A 16,972-nucleotide genomic window follows, 5' to 3' on the forward strand; every position below is an offset into this window, starting at 1 on the left:
GTTTTAGGTCCTTTCATTGCTGAGAAGGGCTAAGTCTATCAAAGTCAGTCCTTGCACACTGTAGTTTCTTTGATTATGAAATGAAAATAATAATAGCACCTGCCTCATAGGGTTGCGAGGCTCAAATGAAGTAGCATAGGTAACATTCTGTAAAGGTTAAAGCACTATTATTATTGGTATTCTTCCACTAAAGCGTGTTGATAACCCTGGGCCCCTGAAAGCTATGCTGGTGGGAAGCCAGGTCTGGCCGCTTCTTAGCTTATGAAGCAAGAGGCTTCAAGAACAGGTTGGAGACAGATTGTACTTTTGAAGACCAGACTAGCTAAGTCATAAGAATCACAGATTTAGAGTTATAAGGGACCTTAAAGGTCTTCTGGTTTAACTTTCTTTAAGGGGACAGATTGCCCTGCCCCAATTATGCCAATTGAAGAGTAGCATACCCTCCGAGGGAATTCTGAGTATTCTGAATACTGAGAAGGAATAGGGGCTCACACCAGCTTGGTCATTAATAGGCTTTATTGGGGTTGATTTGCTTGATTGGGTTATTTAAGGGAGTTTACTCTCAATAGGCCAGTTGTCCTGGGTGGCAGCAGGAGAGGGTAACATTGTGGATCCTCGAACCAATCCCAGCTGGGTCAGGTATATAGAAACAGGACAAAAAGAGCATAGGATGGCTCAGGGTCAACATGCAAATTTCCCATGGCATTAGTTGGAGCTTCTTTTGCTGTTTGTATTTACTCAAGGCAGTTCACATTCTGTATGAGAATGGAGGTCTTGTTCCCACTCTGTCCTACCCCTCCCCATATCTCCCCTCCTCTCACCTTCCCATTTCACAGATGAGGAAACTGAGGCTCAACAAAGTTAAGTAATTCACTAAGGTCACACAGTCACAGAGGTAGGGGGCCCACATGGTACAAATTCACTATACCATGGTGTCTCTCAGGAAAGTTTGTTTGCGTGAATTTGTAGAAATGGCATCTCTATAAGACTATTTAATAAGGCCAGAGGAGTTTTGATCTGTATTGGTAGGGAAGCCAGAGCTATAGCTGAGTGGAGCCAGGTTATCTTAAGTGTCCAGGACCCTTGAATATGAGATTCCCCTGTCGTCCTCTCCCCCTCCCTCTTCCTCTTCCTTTCCCTCCCTTGCTCTCTCCCTATTCTCTCCTCCCTCTTCCTCTGTCTCCCTCTTCTTTGCTCTCTCCTCCTCCCTCCCTCTCTCCTTTCCTCTCCCTTTCCCCCCCTTCCCTTATCCTTATCCTCCCTCTTTCCCTCCTCATCTCCCCCTCTCTTCTTCTCCCTGTCTCCCCCTCCCTGTCTCCTGTCTCCCCCTTCTCTCTCTCTTCCGCTCTCCCATCCCAATTTCCCTCTCCCTCCAGCCTTCTCCATTAAGGGCATGTTGCCTGGAAGGCCTCTCTGACCCTTACTGGAAACATTCCCTTCACAAAACTTTCTGGGAGAGATCTTGACCATGACCTTATCATCTTGCCCCTCTCGCACTATCCTAGCTTCTTTTCATCCAGATTCTTCACCCATCTATCCTTTGCCTGCTCAAAGCAGTCTTGGTTCTTGCATACAACCTCTCCTCCCAGCAACCTGGTTTGCTTGTTTCAGCCAGGAGGCCCAGGCCCCACATCCCCACTTGAACCCCTGAGCAATTTTTTTCCCCAGCTTTGCTCTGAGTAGCCTGTCTTGACACCTGTGTGCCAGACTTACTTTCCCCTTCCCCCTTCTTAACCTATTCCTGCATATTCATTACTAACACCTGCCAGTTTTATTATGCCTGCCCTGCCCTGACTCAAAGAACCACCAGGCACACCCTGACTCTTTCAGCTGACTTGGCCCATCCCAGAGATTTGGAGGAACTTGCCTGAGGCCCCACAGCTGGATAGTGACCCATCCAGGACTTCAGCCCAGGTCTCATGACTTGTCACTATACCCCACAGTCCTCCTTCATCCCTTCTAACTTAATACTTTTTCTCACTAAAATTAAAAAAAAAATTGGCCAAGTGCTCTGGAGCATCGTGGCATTACTATTCACTTCTGAGATCAATTTTTATAGGAGGTCCCATTCAAGAGGATTTAGACTTATATGATACAGAGCCCAGAAAGGCCAGTGACTTGCTCAGGGTCACACGAATACCATGCATCAGACTGAGGAGTTAAACCCTAGTTCCCAGATCCCAAGGCCAGCACTCTTGGGACCTCACCTCCCTGAAATATAAAAAGCAGCTTTCTCTACAGCATCAATTTTTGTGACATGATTCCACAAACAGTGCAACTGTAGCATGTTACCCAGACATCTAGGTGGCTCAGTGAATAGAGCACCTGTCCTTGAATCAGGAGGACCTGAGTTAAAATTTGGCCTCAGACTCTTTTTTTTTTTTAAACAATTGGGGTTAAGTAACTTGCTCAAGGTTACATGGCCAGTTGTTTCTGGGTGGGTGCTAAGTATCTGAGTCTGGATTTGATCCCAGGTCATCCCGACTCTGGGGCTGTGCTATTACTCGCTGTCCTACCTGGCCACCCCGGCCTCAGACTCTTGATACACTTACTAGCTCTGTGACCTTGGGCAAGTCACTTAACCCCAATTGCCTTGCCTTCCCCCATCCACAAAAAAAGTTGTCACCCACACCTGAAATGAAAATCTCTCACATGGATAACAAGAAATGATTTCCTTGGAGTCGATGCTGGAGGAGGATGAATTTGGAAATGCTTTAGCACATGCTCCAGCACAAGGGATCACCCAGTCATGGGAGGTGGGCAATAGGTCCTACTCTGGCTCTTTCTCAGTTTCATTTCCTTTGGTTTTATTAATGCTAGCAGTTGACCAGTAATATAGTTTATGCCCTTTTGCTTAGCATCCTCTAGCTTCAGCTTTGCTGTTCTGTCACTGGTTCTAGCTTATAGCTACACATTCATTCATCACATGGGTACGAGACCACAAGCCTTTCCCCACTCCATCCTCCACTCAGCTATTAAAGGGATCTTCCTAAAGTACAGGTCTGACCATGTCACCCCATCTCACTCCATATGCTCCAGTGGCTCCCAGTCACCCCTAGGATCAAATATAAAACTTCCCGTTTGGCATTCAGAGCCTTTTATAACTCTATCCCCCCTTACCTTTCCAGTCTTCTTACACCTTAAGCACTCCCACACACTCAGCAGTCCAGTGACACAGGTCTCTTTCCTATTCCTCAGATGCTCCATCTTCTTGGCTCTGGGCATTTTCTCTGACTTCCCCCATGCTCAGTATGCCCTCCCTTCCCATCTCTACCTCCTGGCTTTCTTCAAGTCCTAGCTAAAATCCCACCTCTGTAAGAAGCCTTTCTTGTTCCCCCTTAATTCTAATGCTTTTCCTCCATTGATTTTATTTTTCCAATTTTTCCTTTCCATAGCTTGTCAGGACATAGTTGTCTCCCCCATTAGATTGTGAGTTCCCTAAGAGTAGGGACTATTTTTTTTTTTTGCCTTTCTTTGTACTTTCAGCACTTAGCACAGTGCCTGGAATATAGTAGGTGCTTGTTAAATATGTATTGACTGATTGATGAATGATGCTGCTTTTTGAGAGGCTTCATAGTAGAGTTTGAGTCTCCAAGATGAACACAGGAGGGGAAGAAAAGGAGATCGTCTCTGTTCATAACAGTGACCCAGGATCAGGATCCAGAGCTATTTCCAGAAAGCTCAATTTATTTCCCTGGGATTTGTTTGGATTATAGGGATCCATGGAAACTCCTGAATCAGTGGAAAGGACACGGATCAAATGAGCAGCATCAGCATCCCAAACATTGGGATCAGAAGCCATAAGCACGGAGCAAAGCACAGCGTTAGCACAGTGCCCCACGAGGGCCGTTAGGCTGAGGAAGGTGGCAGAGAAAGAGTGAAACCTGAATAAAACTCAGAAAAGATGGTGATTGTTGGGGGTAGGCTGAGAGTCATGGGCCATGGAAGGTTGAGAGGACCCTATTCCTAAGCCTCTGCCTTTGCATGTTTTCCAGGGGATAAAGTTCACAGCTGTTCCAACACCACATGCTTTTTCTGGTAGCTCTGGAGAATGCCCGAAATTTTGTGACATTGCTAGGAGGAGTGAAAATCATATTCTGCCCTTTGGGAATTGACTTTTCCTAGGATTGCACCTATTAAATTGACATAGGATTTATAGGTAGAAAGAATTCTTAATTTTACAGGTGAGGAAACTGAGGCTCAGAGATATTTAAGTTACTTGCCCAGTGTCACACAGGTAGTAAATTTCATAGCTAGGATTTGAACTGAGGTCTTTCTGGTTCAAAATCCGGTGATCTTTCCTCTACCCTATTGCACTGATTATTGTCAGAGAAGGATGCACCTAATGAAGATGAGGGGTATCCAGCTGGGTCCACCTCTCTTCATCATCATATATCTATACATAACTTTTAACACACCAGTATCTTTAAAGATCTGTAATTCCATTGGTTTGGTTCTCTCCCATCATCAATGCAGATTGTAACAAAGTTCCTGTGGCTGAAAATCTCATCACCTGATGACCATCTGACATGATTCTGAAAATGCTAGCTCTAAGAGCAAGGCAAAAGAGAAATTAAAGTTTGAACAGTGGCAGAGAGGAAACCAAATTATTCCTCTCTGCAGGTGACACAAACGGCTTATTTATAAAGCCCCATCTCAGACCCAGCAGAGAAGCTTTTCAGAACAAAAGCTTAGATGGAGTTGTCTTTAGGTTTGATCTGGACCTATGATTTTATCAGTATGGTGGTAGAATACAAAATAACCTATAAGATCATTCATATTACTATATTGTATTATTAAAATCAGGTGGAAATAACTGAGAAATATCACTCAAATGAATTATGTAAATGGATACATTATCTGGGAATTAATTTACCTAGTCCTACTCAGGACTTATATAAATATAGATACGGGGTGTGCCAAGAGTGTGATGACAGTTTTAAGCTATAATAGCTGAACGTTCAGGACTTTAATAGCTATAAAAGCTTAAAAGGGGGCACCTACGTGATGTAGTGGATAGAGGACCAGGTCTGGAGTGAGAAGACCTGAGTTCAAATCTGGCCTCAGATAATTATAAGCTGTGTGATCCCGGGCAAGTCACTTAACCTGTTTGCCTCAGTTTATTCATCTGTAAAATGAGCTGGAGAAGGAATTGACAGGTCACTCCATCAACTTTGCCAAGAAAACCCCAGATGGGGTTACAAAGAGTCAGACACGCCTGAACAGCACTATAACAAAGCTTAAAACTACATTCAGACTTTTGAGATACCTGTATACATAGAAAGAAAGACTGAAATAGTGGTCAGGCCATCCTAACACAATAGAAATCGTTACATTATCTAAATTTACACATTTCATGGTATACCCATTAAAATGCCAATGGGTTACTTTATAGAACCAGATAAAATAATGATACATATTTGATGAAACAAAAGGTCTATATTCTAAAGAGAAATAATGGAAATATAAACCATCATCAAAAACAAGTATTTATTAGGAACTTATTACATGTCAAGTACTGTTGTAGGGTTGGAGGAAGAAGCAGAAATATGGGGTTTACATTGCAGTGGGAGAGACAGCATGCAAACTGCTTTTTACTAACAGAATAGCTCCTCCTGCAAACAGGAGGTAAGTCAGAATAAAGGGTGTGTAGCATGACCAGATCTCACACTGCAATATAAAATAATTGTCAAAATTATTTGGCACTGATTTAAATACAAAAGCAGATCATTGAACAGACTAAGTAGGCAAGACAGCAACGATCGAATACGGCCATCTAATATCCAATGATCTCAAGAACACAAACTACTGAGGAAAGGACTCTTTTATAACAGGAACTTTGAGGATGAATGGACTGACTCCTGATTCCCTCTCTTCCCTGAGCCATGATGCCTCTCACATGCCTCTGGGATCCTGGGGCCATAGACATTTAGATCCCTTGTAAGTCGAGGTAATTGTCATGCTGCAGATTCTCAGAGGACTGGCACCAGGGCTTTATGAAGAGTCTACTAGAGTCAGCTGCAGTTAAGTTTTCCCTCAGTCCTATTAATAACACCTTTCATTTGTATGATGCTTTGCATTTAGACTTCAAAGCCTAGCTACATTCATCATTGTGTCCTTTAATCCTGACAAAAACCCTGTGAGGAATGCAGGTTGGCACAGGGGCTCATGACCCCAGGACAGGAATAACCACTAAAGTTCTGTCCCAGGAAAATGGCCATTAAAGAAGAGGACCGCTAGATAGCACAGGGCTGGGGAGCCAGAGTCCAAGAGTGAGCAGGGCTGATGACATCAGATCCTCCCGAGGGACTTGGCTTTTTGTCCCATTTTATACTGCCTTCTGGGGATTGGCCATCTGCAAGTCAAAGCTGCCCCTGCCTGAGGCTGGAGCAGAGTTCATAGACCTCAGAGGTCATCCAGTCCAACCCCCAACCTGAAATCCTTGTTCTAATGTCCAGGGTCTGCTTGCTAACTCTTTCCCCATGAGCCCTTTGATTTCATTGGTATAAGGAATTCCCTCTGCCAAAGCAAATTTACATCTATTCTTTGTTGTTGTTTAGTTGTTTTCAGTTGTTTTTAACTCTTAATGACCCCTTTTGGGGTTTTCTTGGCAAAGACACTGGAGTGGTTTGCCATTTCCTTCTCCAATTCTTTTGACAGATGAGGAAAGTGAGGCAAATAGGATTAAGTGACTTGCCCAAAGTCACATAGCTAGTGTCTGAGGCTGGATTTGAACTCAAGTCTTCCTGATTCCAGGCCCAGCAATCTATCCACTGCACCACCTAGCTGCCCTAACATCCACTCTACAATTTTGATGGGGTTTTGGGAGTACATAGAACGATTAAATGATTTGCCAGGGTCTGCATATTTAAGATATGTCAATGGTAAGACTTGAACCCAGGTTTTCCATACTCCCAGATCTGGCTTTCTATCCGCTATACTACACTGCCTCTTTGTTTACTGATTTTCATACATCTCCCCCCACACGCTAGTTGAGGTGAGATTCCAAGTGGAGAACAGGCCTTTGTCTATTTCTACATAGATCCCATAAAGATGTGGAGGTTTCTTCACCTAATTTGGAAAAGGCGTGCAGTTCTTTGAAGGTTACAATATCTTGATCTTAATGGGTTTGGGAGGAGGGTGGGGGAAGGACCAGGGAGTGAGGACGTTATTTTTTCTCTGACACAGGAGGGTGTGGTGGCATTCTCTCCCTACCTCACTACTCCAGATTCCATTAAGATAACCAGAAACTGTTGGTCCTTCATTGGGGAGCAATTGAGGTGACTTCATTTAGCCATGGTTTGCCATGTTTGTGGAACTAACCAAGAAATGGAATCGAAGGCCTCCTCTCTTCCTTCCCCTCTTCCCTGGTTATGAGGATTGTTTACTAACAGAAGGCACCAGGCAGAAGAGTTTCTGCTGCAGCAGAAAAGAGATGAAAAGTCAGTACACAGCAAAGAGGGAGGATGCAACCTGTTCTTGATTGCTGGGGAGCAGGGACAAGTCACGATCCAATGGCTCTTGCCAAGTTCTTCATCACCTCCTCTCTGGGGAGATGAAATTTTTAGTTGAGAACAGGACTCCAGTTCCAAGTCTGACTTGGCACAATCTATTCACTTGCTCTAAGCTGCAGGGGAAGCAAGGGCTGAGCTGCAGGCTAGAGGAGGCTAATGGGAAATAACTTTGGAAGGATTTAAATGGAACTCCGTGGGTGGTGGGTTAGTCATTTTGCTAATCCTCATGATTCCTGAGCTCAGTGTAAGAGGGCAACCATTACCCTATAAGTGGTGGAACAGCTAGGTGGCACAGAGTGCTGGGCCTGGAGTCAGGAAGACTCATGTTTCTGAGTTCAAATCTGGCCGTAGACACTTACTAGCTGTGTGACCCTAGGTAAGTCACTTTACTCTGCCTCAGTTTCCTAATCTGTAAAATGAGCTAGAGAAGGAAATGCATAACCAGTTTAGTATCTCTGCCAAGAAAACCCCAAAGTGGATCATGAAGCGTCAGATGCTATTGAAAATGACAGAACAACAAAGTTGGACCAGAGGGACAGGGTCCCAATACTATACTTCTTTACTTACTGGCTTTAATTTGCAGCTCCCTACGCCTACCTTCTGAACAGGCAGGCCTTTGCCCTCTTCTTCTCTCTCCCTCCCTCTTCTACCATTGCATAGAATATTAGAGCTGGGAAAAACCAGAGAGATTGTTTAGTCCAACCCCATAATTTTGTATTTGTTTTTGTATTGTCTTTAGGTCTCTGATCCCCTGGCACTATTCCTGGTCCAAGCGGCCTTGAGGCAATTTGGAGCAGATGGACAGAAGGTCTGGGTTCTATTCCTGCCTCTAATACAGACACGCTGACTCTTTGGTCCCGCACAAATCACTGGGACTCTCCAAGACAGTAAGTTGCAGGATATTTGCTGATCTGTATGGGGAGAGGGTGTATCTCCACCTGTGAGCTCTCCCCACTGATGAAATCACCACTTCCAGGGTTGTTGTGAGATTGTAGTATATGGAAAACACTTTGTAACTCGGGAAAGCCCTATAGAAAGCCTATAGAAATGATTGCACTTATTATCCTACGACAGTCTTATAAATCTAATTATTTAATTGCACCCTTGAGTTTCTCCTTGCTGGCTAGATTGTAAGCTCCTTGAGGTCAGGGACCATGGTGTAGCCTTCTTTTGCATTATTCCACAGGGCCTAAAGCAATGCTGAGCATAGGATTTAGAGCTTGAATTGGCAAAGAAGACGTGACTGTGTCCATGTGCTGACTCCTTCCACTAAATTAGCAGGTGTTTGTTAGAAACAAGTCCTAGGGAGTTGCTCCAAGCACACAGACAGATTCCAAGTTGCTTGCCCAGGCTCACATACCTAGTAACTGGAAGCCAGGTGGCGCAATAGAAGACACTTACTGACTGTGTGAGCCTGGGCCAATTACTTCATCTAAATGGGGATAATAATAGTGTGCTATCTGCTAGGGTGTGGGGAAAAGAAATTGAAATAATATTTTTAAAGTGCTTTGGAAACCCCAAAGTACTATATAAATGCTAGCTATTATTAGCATGAAACGTCAGAGTGGAACCCAAGGTCAGGTTCTCTGGCTTTTCTGAGCCTATCACTTCATTAACCCCATTGTTTTACAGGGAGGCCCAGAGTCATTAAGTTACTTACTGTGGCTCACGAAGCTACTTATGGCAGAGCCGAGACTAGACAGATGCTAGGGCTTCTGGGGTCAGACGGTAGCTTTCCTAACCACCTAGCTACCTGGTCCTACATTCCTCCTTGTCCTGTCCCCCAGTGATGTCTAACTCAAGTAGATATGGTCACCAGGCATCAGGTTCCCTGTGGGATACATATTGACTTAGAAAACCACCTGTTAACATCATCTATCTTTCTATTTTATATGGTTCTTATTTTATCAAAGACTTCCCAAATACATTTTGGGTACAGCTAGGTGGCCAGTGGATAGAGTGCCAGGTCTGGAGTCAGGAGGACCTGAATTCAAATCCAGCTTCAGACATTTACTATCTGTGCAAGTCACTTAACCTGTGTGCCTCAGTTTCCTCATCTGTCAAATGAGCTAGAGAAGGAAATTGCTACTGAGAAAACCCCAAAGGGTGTCACAAAGAGTCAGACATGACTGAAAGGACTGAAAAACAATTCCATTATAATTTGATTTGGCTCCATCCCATCTCTTCGTCTTCCCCTATCCTAATTTTCTTTTCAGTTCTTCATTTGTGGTCAGCTGGATGAGAGAAATGGGAGGAGGGAGAAAAACAAAGAACTTCCTTTAACCTTCTAGTCAGCTTAATCTTGTGTCACAAGATAGCATAGCAGGGATGGGGAGCCTGTGGCCTTGGGGACACGTGGCCTCTAGGTCCTCAAGTATGGCCCTTTGTCTGAGACTCAGTGACACATGTGGCCTCAAGGCCACAGGTTCCCCACCTCTGGTACAGGGGAAGAGATGCTGGATTTGGAGTCAGGGGTCCTGGGTTCAACTTGTGGTTCAGCTGCTGGGGACCTGTTTGGGGGCTTTTGATTTTGGTTGCAGCTGAATGGCAGGGGATAGAAAGCTTGTTTTGGGATCAGGAAAACCTGAGTTTGAACCTGACACAGATTTTCTCTTTTGTCTGATCGCCATTCGTCCTGACCTTTGTCTTGCCACTGGACTCTGATGACTTTGGAAGAGAGAGTGAGGCTGAGCACTTTGCATAGCCCTGCCTCAGTCAAAAGCCAATTCACTTGCTAGTCAAGGCATCCCTCCTGGTGTCACTGGTCCTCTTGGAGAAGTAAGGATGAACAAGTTAGCTTCTGTAGCTTCAGTTCCCTCATCTCTAAAATGAGATGGGGGTAGATTAGGTCAGACAGAGATCCTTAATCTGGGGCCTTGAATTTGTTTTGATAATTACATTTTAATATATTTCCTTTGTGATACACATACACAGATATACATACACACACACAGAATTGGGATTAAGTGACTTGCCCAGGGTCACACAGGCAGTAGTGTTTGAGGCTGTCTTTGAACTCAGCTCCTCATGATTCCAGGACTGGTGCTCTATCAGCCGCACCACCTAGCTACCTTGTCCTTTATATATTTTATTCTATGCATTAAAAACATTATTCTGAGAATTATGGATTCCATAGGGTTCCTGTATAATGGACTCCCTATTTTCCCTAGGCTTCACCAGATTGCAGAAGAGGTCCAGACGCAAAAAAGGTTAAGAATGCCTCCATCATATAATCTCTGAGGTTCTTCCCAGCTTGCAGTCTTCGATAAGATGGTTTTCATGCATGGGCTTATTGATTTAGAGCTGGAAAGGGCCTCGGAGGTGATCCAGTCTGACCACTTCCTTATTTTACAGATACAGAAACTGAGGTCCAGTAAGTTCAAAGGACTTGCCCAAGGTCACACAGCTAGTGGCTATCCCAGAGATCATTCTCTTTCCATCATCGCATTATGCCGTATCCTTTAAGAGGGGATTTGTTTTGCAGCGTCCGTTTTGTTTCTTACCCTAATTCTGATTTCCTGCCTGGGAGAGCAAATGAGGATTCCTGCTTCATGTCCTCCCATGGACTTTCTTTCCCTTGCCTTCAGAATGACCATTGTCTGAGGCCTTTCCCACAGTTGGGGCCTGGGAAAAGTGGAAGCTGTAAAGGGAGGCACGCGGGCCAATCCTTCCTGCCCTTTTGCACCTCTGGTTTCCTCTGAGGCTTCTCTGCACCAGGCAAGCAAGTCCCAGACTCCCAGCAGCACTCTGGGGTGAGGAAAGGGAAGTAGGCCACAGCACATGGGAGCGAGAGCTTTGCCAAATTGGGAAAAACACTGCAGTCCCATTGGAACTTCAGGTTGCTGACTGCCCCTTAATATAAATTCCTCCCCAGCTGCAGGAAGCTTGGTTTAACCCACTTGTTGTGTGGGTACAATGAGACTTTGTTTTTATAGGATCATTTCTTATTCTCTACCATAATAGCTGATCTGTGCTTCGATGTGCATCAGCCCTGGGGCCTCCCTCCTTCTTTGTCTGGGCAGATTGTCAAAGTCTGATAGGGAGGTGTGGCTCATCTCTCTGTAGTCTCCTGTGTGACGGAGGCAGGTGATGCTAAACCTGGCTTACTCAGCCTCTGCCCAGGAGAATTTTAGAGATGAATGGCACCTTATGGACAGAGGTAGTGGACAGTGGATAGAACACTCATTTTGGAGTCAGAGGGTGGGGGTTTGGATGCTGGCTGTCATGTGGGCAAACACTTGACCTCTGCAGGGGTGGGTGAGATGGTATGCACCTGCTGCTAGGGCGGGCTGAGGTGGACGGGTCACTTCAATGTGGGACTTGTAGTAGTTTAAATGTAGCAGTAGGCTAAAGAGAGCCTGCTGAATTTGGCGCCAACATGGTGAATGGAAAGGCCGCCTAGGGTGGAGTGAAAGGGCCAGATCAGAAACAGAAAGGGTCAGGGTTTCTGTGCTGATCAGCTTTGGGATCACCAGTGAGTGTCCACTGCATCTCTAGCCTGGGCAAGAGAGGGAGACCCAGTGTCAACAAAACAAACAAACTCTTCGGGCCTCATTTTTCTTGTCTGTCAAATGAGGGGATTGGATTAGACTTAAGGTCCCTTTCAGCTTTAAAATCAGTGATCCAATCCACACCCCCTCATTTTTTTCAGATTAGGAAACGGAGAAATCATATGTTACACTGGACTAAAAATCAAAGGACTGGATTCTAATCCTTTTTCTGCAACAAACTAGCTGGGTGACCTGAGGCAAAGCTCCTCACCGCTCTGGGCCTCGTGATTCTTTCATTGGTACAGAGGGCTTGGGCTAAACCGCTGCCAGCTGTAACATTCAATGACTTTATGATAGTTTGGAGTCAAATGATCCTCTAACAGACTCTTCCAGTCATTGATTCTGACTCTGATTTTAGCCACTTCGTATTGGAACAAAATCCTCTTCAAGTCTGTTCTGCCAGCTCCTAACCTTATTCTGTCAGTTGAATCTTTTTGGCATAAAAATTTCACAGACTTTCCTTGCAATTTCCAGGTTTTCAGGGGAGGTTCCTTCTCAGATGACTGCTCTACTCCTTTAGACAGAGGTCATGTTCTTCTCTTCCCTCCACGTCTCTGTCCCTCCTCTCTCTCTGCCTCTCAGACTGTCTCCCTCTCTTTCCCCTTCTCCTTCTCTTCTTCCTCTTCCTCCTCTCTCCTTCACTTTCCCTCCCTCCCCCTTTCTCTCCTCTTTCCCTTCTTGGTCTCCTCCTCCTCCCTCTCTCTGTCTTAGTCTCCTTCAGTCTCTCTCCTTCTATCTTTCCTCTTGCCACCTCTCCCCCCCATTCCTCTCTCTCTGTCTCTTCTCCCCCCATCTCTCTGTCTCTTTCTCTCTCTGTCTCAGTCTCTTTCAGTCTCTCTCCTTCTCTCTTTCCTCTTGCCACCTCTCCCCACCCCATTCCTCTCTCTCTCTCAGTGGACATACCACTGGGCAGTGCGAATGAGAAGGTAAGAACAGTGGCAGAGTGGGAGGCACTCTGACTTGGGATTCAGAAGACCTAGATTCAAATCTTGCCTCTAAGACAACCTTTGTGATCCTGGACAAGTCATTTCTCTCAGCTTCAGTTATCGCATCTGTAAAATTGTGGGGGGAGGGGAGGATTTAAACCTGTGTGCATCTTTTGGTCTCTAACATTGTGATTTTTCAACTCATTGTGGGGAGAGTAAAAAGCTCCCTCCCTTCATGGGGCAGGCTAGGAGAGAGAGAGATCAGATGGGAAGAGAGAACACTATGATTCTCCCCTAACAATGTCTTCTGGTTGGAGGGTCCCTTGGCACTCCTCAGGAAGAACTCATCATTCCAAATAGTCTCACCCACCTTATTTCTGAGAATAAATAAAATTTAAATCATTTTCCAAATTCATATGCATGGCCTTTTGACTGCTCTATAGCCAGCCCCTGTAATCAGGGGAAAATTGGAGACCTGATAATACCCCTCTTCCTGCTTTGGTGCAAGAGTCTGCCTGACCCCGGGGGTAGAAGGAGGCAGTGTCTACAATTCTCACAGGGTTTTTCAAGGGTTCAGATTGGTCTACCCCAGCTGACTATGGTCATTCCTGTTATTCACATTACAAATCTGATGAAAATAAGAATGTATTAGTTACATCTCTCTAGGCTCACAGGATCATAACTATTCAAACTGAAAGGAACCTTAAAGTTTAGCTAGTCCAATTCTTATTCTGGAGATGAGAAAAGCAGCCCAGAGAAATTAAGTGAATGGTTCAGGGGCACACAGCCAGTGACAATACTAGCTAGGACATGAACCCAGGTGATCTGGCTCCAAATCTATATATGTATAACTCTCAAAAAGAGAAATTGACTGAAAGGCTAATTTCTGAGGTCTTTGCCTCCTTCTGAATCTGTTTTTCCATCTATGTGACTATGTTCTGCCTATATCAGGGTACTCAGGTCCCAGGGGGAGGGGGAAGGGAAGGGAGGGTAGCATCATCCGGACAAGCTAGGATCCTATGTTCCTATGACCAACTGTTGGCAAGAGAGTATACAAAAGTCCTTGGGCTGAACCAGGCCTTTTGTTAGAATCAGATACTCTGCTAGCAGGGTCTCTGCTTCCTGGTTGCTATATAGAGAAACACTGTGTTTTAGTGGCTGGAAAGCCATTCATCAAGCTGGGAAGTGTCAGCTTCAATCTCTGCCTCTGATAGGACACAGTGAGGTGACCCTGACTGTAAGCTCCATGAGGGCTCAGGCCTTATCTAAATTATCTTCCTCAGGGCCTTTGCAAAATCTAGGATGTTTGCTAGATTTTTGTTCAGTTGCATTGAATTGAGCTGCCTGATCAAAGGGCCTCTTGGGAAACAATTAATTCTACTGGGAGAGATCCACCTTTGGCCTGGCCCATCTCTATCTGTCACTTTCTCCACTTCTGACTTGGATCATGTACCATGTATCCATCAGCTCCTCCAGCCACATACTGTTAGCTCCCATCTGTGACTTTTCATCTCTCATGTCAGGCTTCACACCAAGGAGGCGGCCAAAGGACCAGGGGTGTGCTAAAACTAACTTGAACTGAATTGTTAGATTTTCAGTGTAAGCATTTATGTCTTAGAAATTGGTAAATGCTACAAATCAGGACTTGATTTATTGTTTTGTTGATTGTTTAGACTTAAGAAAGTGATGGAGAAAATATAAAAAAGGTAAATTCCACTAAAAGGGCATATAATTTTTCCTCTAAAGACATGGTTGTTAAATATTTACCAGTATACCACTGAGATACATCTGCCTATATCCCAGTCCCTGACTCATCTTGAGTTTACCTTCAGCTTGTATCTCCCAGTTTTGAGCCCAGCTCATCAGTCATTCCAAGACCCACTAAAGGAAGTCTCAGGCCTCTGGCCTATTTCCTCATAAACTCACTGGCATCTGTTGACAAGGCCTTCTTAACCTCTTCCTCCCCAGTTGGAAATTCTGAACCCAGACAAAAAGGGAAAATGTACAGAAAAGTGGAGAAGATTTGGAATCCAGGCAGTCAAGACCAGATTAAAGAATGAGCATTTAGCATAGCTCAGAGTAAGCAGCAGCCAGGAAGCAGAGACCCTGCTAGCAGAGTATCTGATTCTAACAAAAGGCCTGGTTCAGCCCAAGGACTTTTGTATACTCTCTTGCCAACAGTTGGTCATGGGAACATAGGATCCTAGCTTGTCCAAATGATACTACTCTCCCTTCCCTCCCCCCCGGGGACCTGAGTACCCTGATATAGGCAGTCCAGTCCCTTGTCAGGGGAAGAGTTGAGAGAGCTGTTAAGTTCTGACAACATGCTTTCCCATTGTAAACTCAGATTTTGGATGAGAAGCTTGTTAACATCAAGCTACTCAGAATTTATTTGCACAATACTGGGGTTTGCTTGAAGTTTTCTTGGAGGGAAGTCTAATTTGAGAATTGCATGTGACAGACAAAGAAACTACACCCTCATAGCATCTCACATAGGAATGTGCCTGCTAGTTCTCTGTTGTTGAAAAACTCTGATTGTAGGCAAGCATGAGAGAATTTTCACAGATTGATTATTCAGGGTGTGGTCATGTTGGGATCTCTCTTTGGAGCAAGGACCTTCTGTGCCCAAGTCCTCCAATGCTCTGCAGTTGGTCATTTTTTTCTCTAGGGTTTCTCCTGCATGTTGACTTAGAAAAGAATGGTTATCTTTAGGGTATTTGCTGAATTGAGCCAGGGGTCTTTATGCTTTTAATTATCCCTGAGCTTTATAATAGACACAGATTATCTGTCATCCCTTACTTACATTTACTCACAATAGAATCAGAGAATAAGAAGGCCATTACAGGTCATTAATTTTGGGCAAGGAAATTATAGGCCACCCAATTGTCATAGGCACCTAGCAATACTACCGATGTCATTGGTTGACTGGCTGCGTATATTCTTTGGGATTTTAGGGGAGAGAACCTCATTTATTAATTTATTCATTCATCAAGCATTTATTAAACCCCTCCTATGTGCCACACACATATCATTATGTATATTACACATAATTAATATATTACATAAAGTATATGCCAGAATTAATATAATGAATAAGGGACAAGCCAACTAATATGTACAAACAAGCTATTTGCAGGATAAATAGGAAATAATTAGCAGAGGGAAGGCCCTTGAATTAAGAGTGGTGGTGAAGAACTTCTTGTAGAAGATGAAATGTTAGTTGGATGGGGCAGGGATGGGGAGGGAGAGCATTCCAGGCGTGAGGGACAGCCAGAGAACAGACCGAGAGCCAAGAGATGGAGTCTTTTATTTTTTTCTTTTTTTGGAGGGTGGAATTCAGGGTGATTGGGGTTAAGTGACTTGCCCAAGGTCACACAGGTAGTAAATGTTAAGTTCGTGAGGTCGAATTTGAACTAAGGTCCTCTTGACTCCAGGGCCGGTGCTCTATTCACTGCACCACCTACCCATCCCTAGATGAAGTGTCTTGTTCATGGAACAGCAAGGAGACCAGTTGGGCTGAAATACAGAGTTTATGAGAGGGAGTAATGTAAAATAAACCATAGCTTTGGATCCTGGATTTAGAGCTGAAAGGTCATTGTCTTTAACCTCTTCTTATTACAGATAAGGAAATTGAGGATTAGAGAGGTAAAGGAACTTGCATGGGGTCACACAAATAATAATAGCCAACATTTAGATAGCATTTTAGGGAAGGTAGGTGTTTCAGTGGATAGAACGCCAGGTCTGGAGTCAGATCCAGCCTCAGACACAGACATTTACTCTGGGACAGTCAGTTAACCCTCACTTGCTGCAGTTTCTTCATTTATAAAATGATCTGGAGAAGGAAATGGCAAACCACTCTGGTATCTTTGCCAAGAAAACCCTCAATGGGGCCACGAAGAGTGGGAAATGACTGAACAACAGCAACAAATAGAGCATTTTAAGATTTGCCAAGTGTTTTATAGGTTATCTCATTTGATCTTAA

At 44.4% G+C, this 16,972-nt stretch overlaps 1 protein-coding gene and 1 long non-coding RNA gene across 4 annotated transcripts in view; both read left to right on the forward strand.

Annotated features, from left to right (window-relative positions):
- The window catches only part of LOC138172841 (uncharacterized), a 578,919-nt gene that overhangs the window by 140,589 nt on the left and 421,358 nt on the right, over positions 1 to 16,972 (forward strand). The gene's annotated exons all lie outside the window — the stretch shown is intronic.
- Positions 1 to 16,972, forward strand: part of LOC138172796 (PDZ domain-containing protein 2-like) — a 494,585-nt gene that overhangs the window by 109,303 nt on the left and 368,310 nt on the right. For all 3 annotated transcript variants that reach the window (XM_069102680.1, XM_069102689.1, XM_069102671.1), the window contains exon 2: positions 8,254 to 8,401. The gene's annotated coding sequence lies outside the window, so the exon portion shown is untranslated. The remainder of the gene's footprint in view (positions 1 to 8,253; positions 8,402 to 16,972) is intronic.

Source organism: Petaurus breviceps, unplaced genomic scaffold (assembly GCF_028583685.1).
Source record: "Petaurus breviceps papuanus isolate PSGF00001 unplaced genomic scaffold, PetGlider_PUasm1.0 129, whole genome shotgun sequence".
NCBI classification, from domain to species: Eukaryota; Metazoa; Chordata; class Mammalia; order Diprotodontia; family Petauridae; genus Petaurus; species Petaurus breviceps.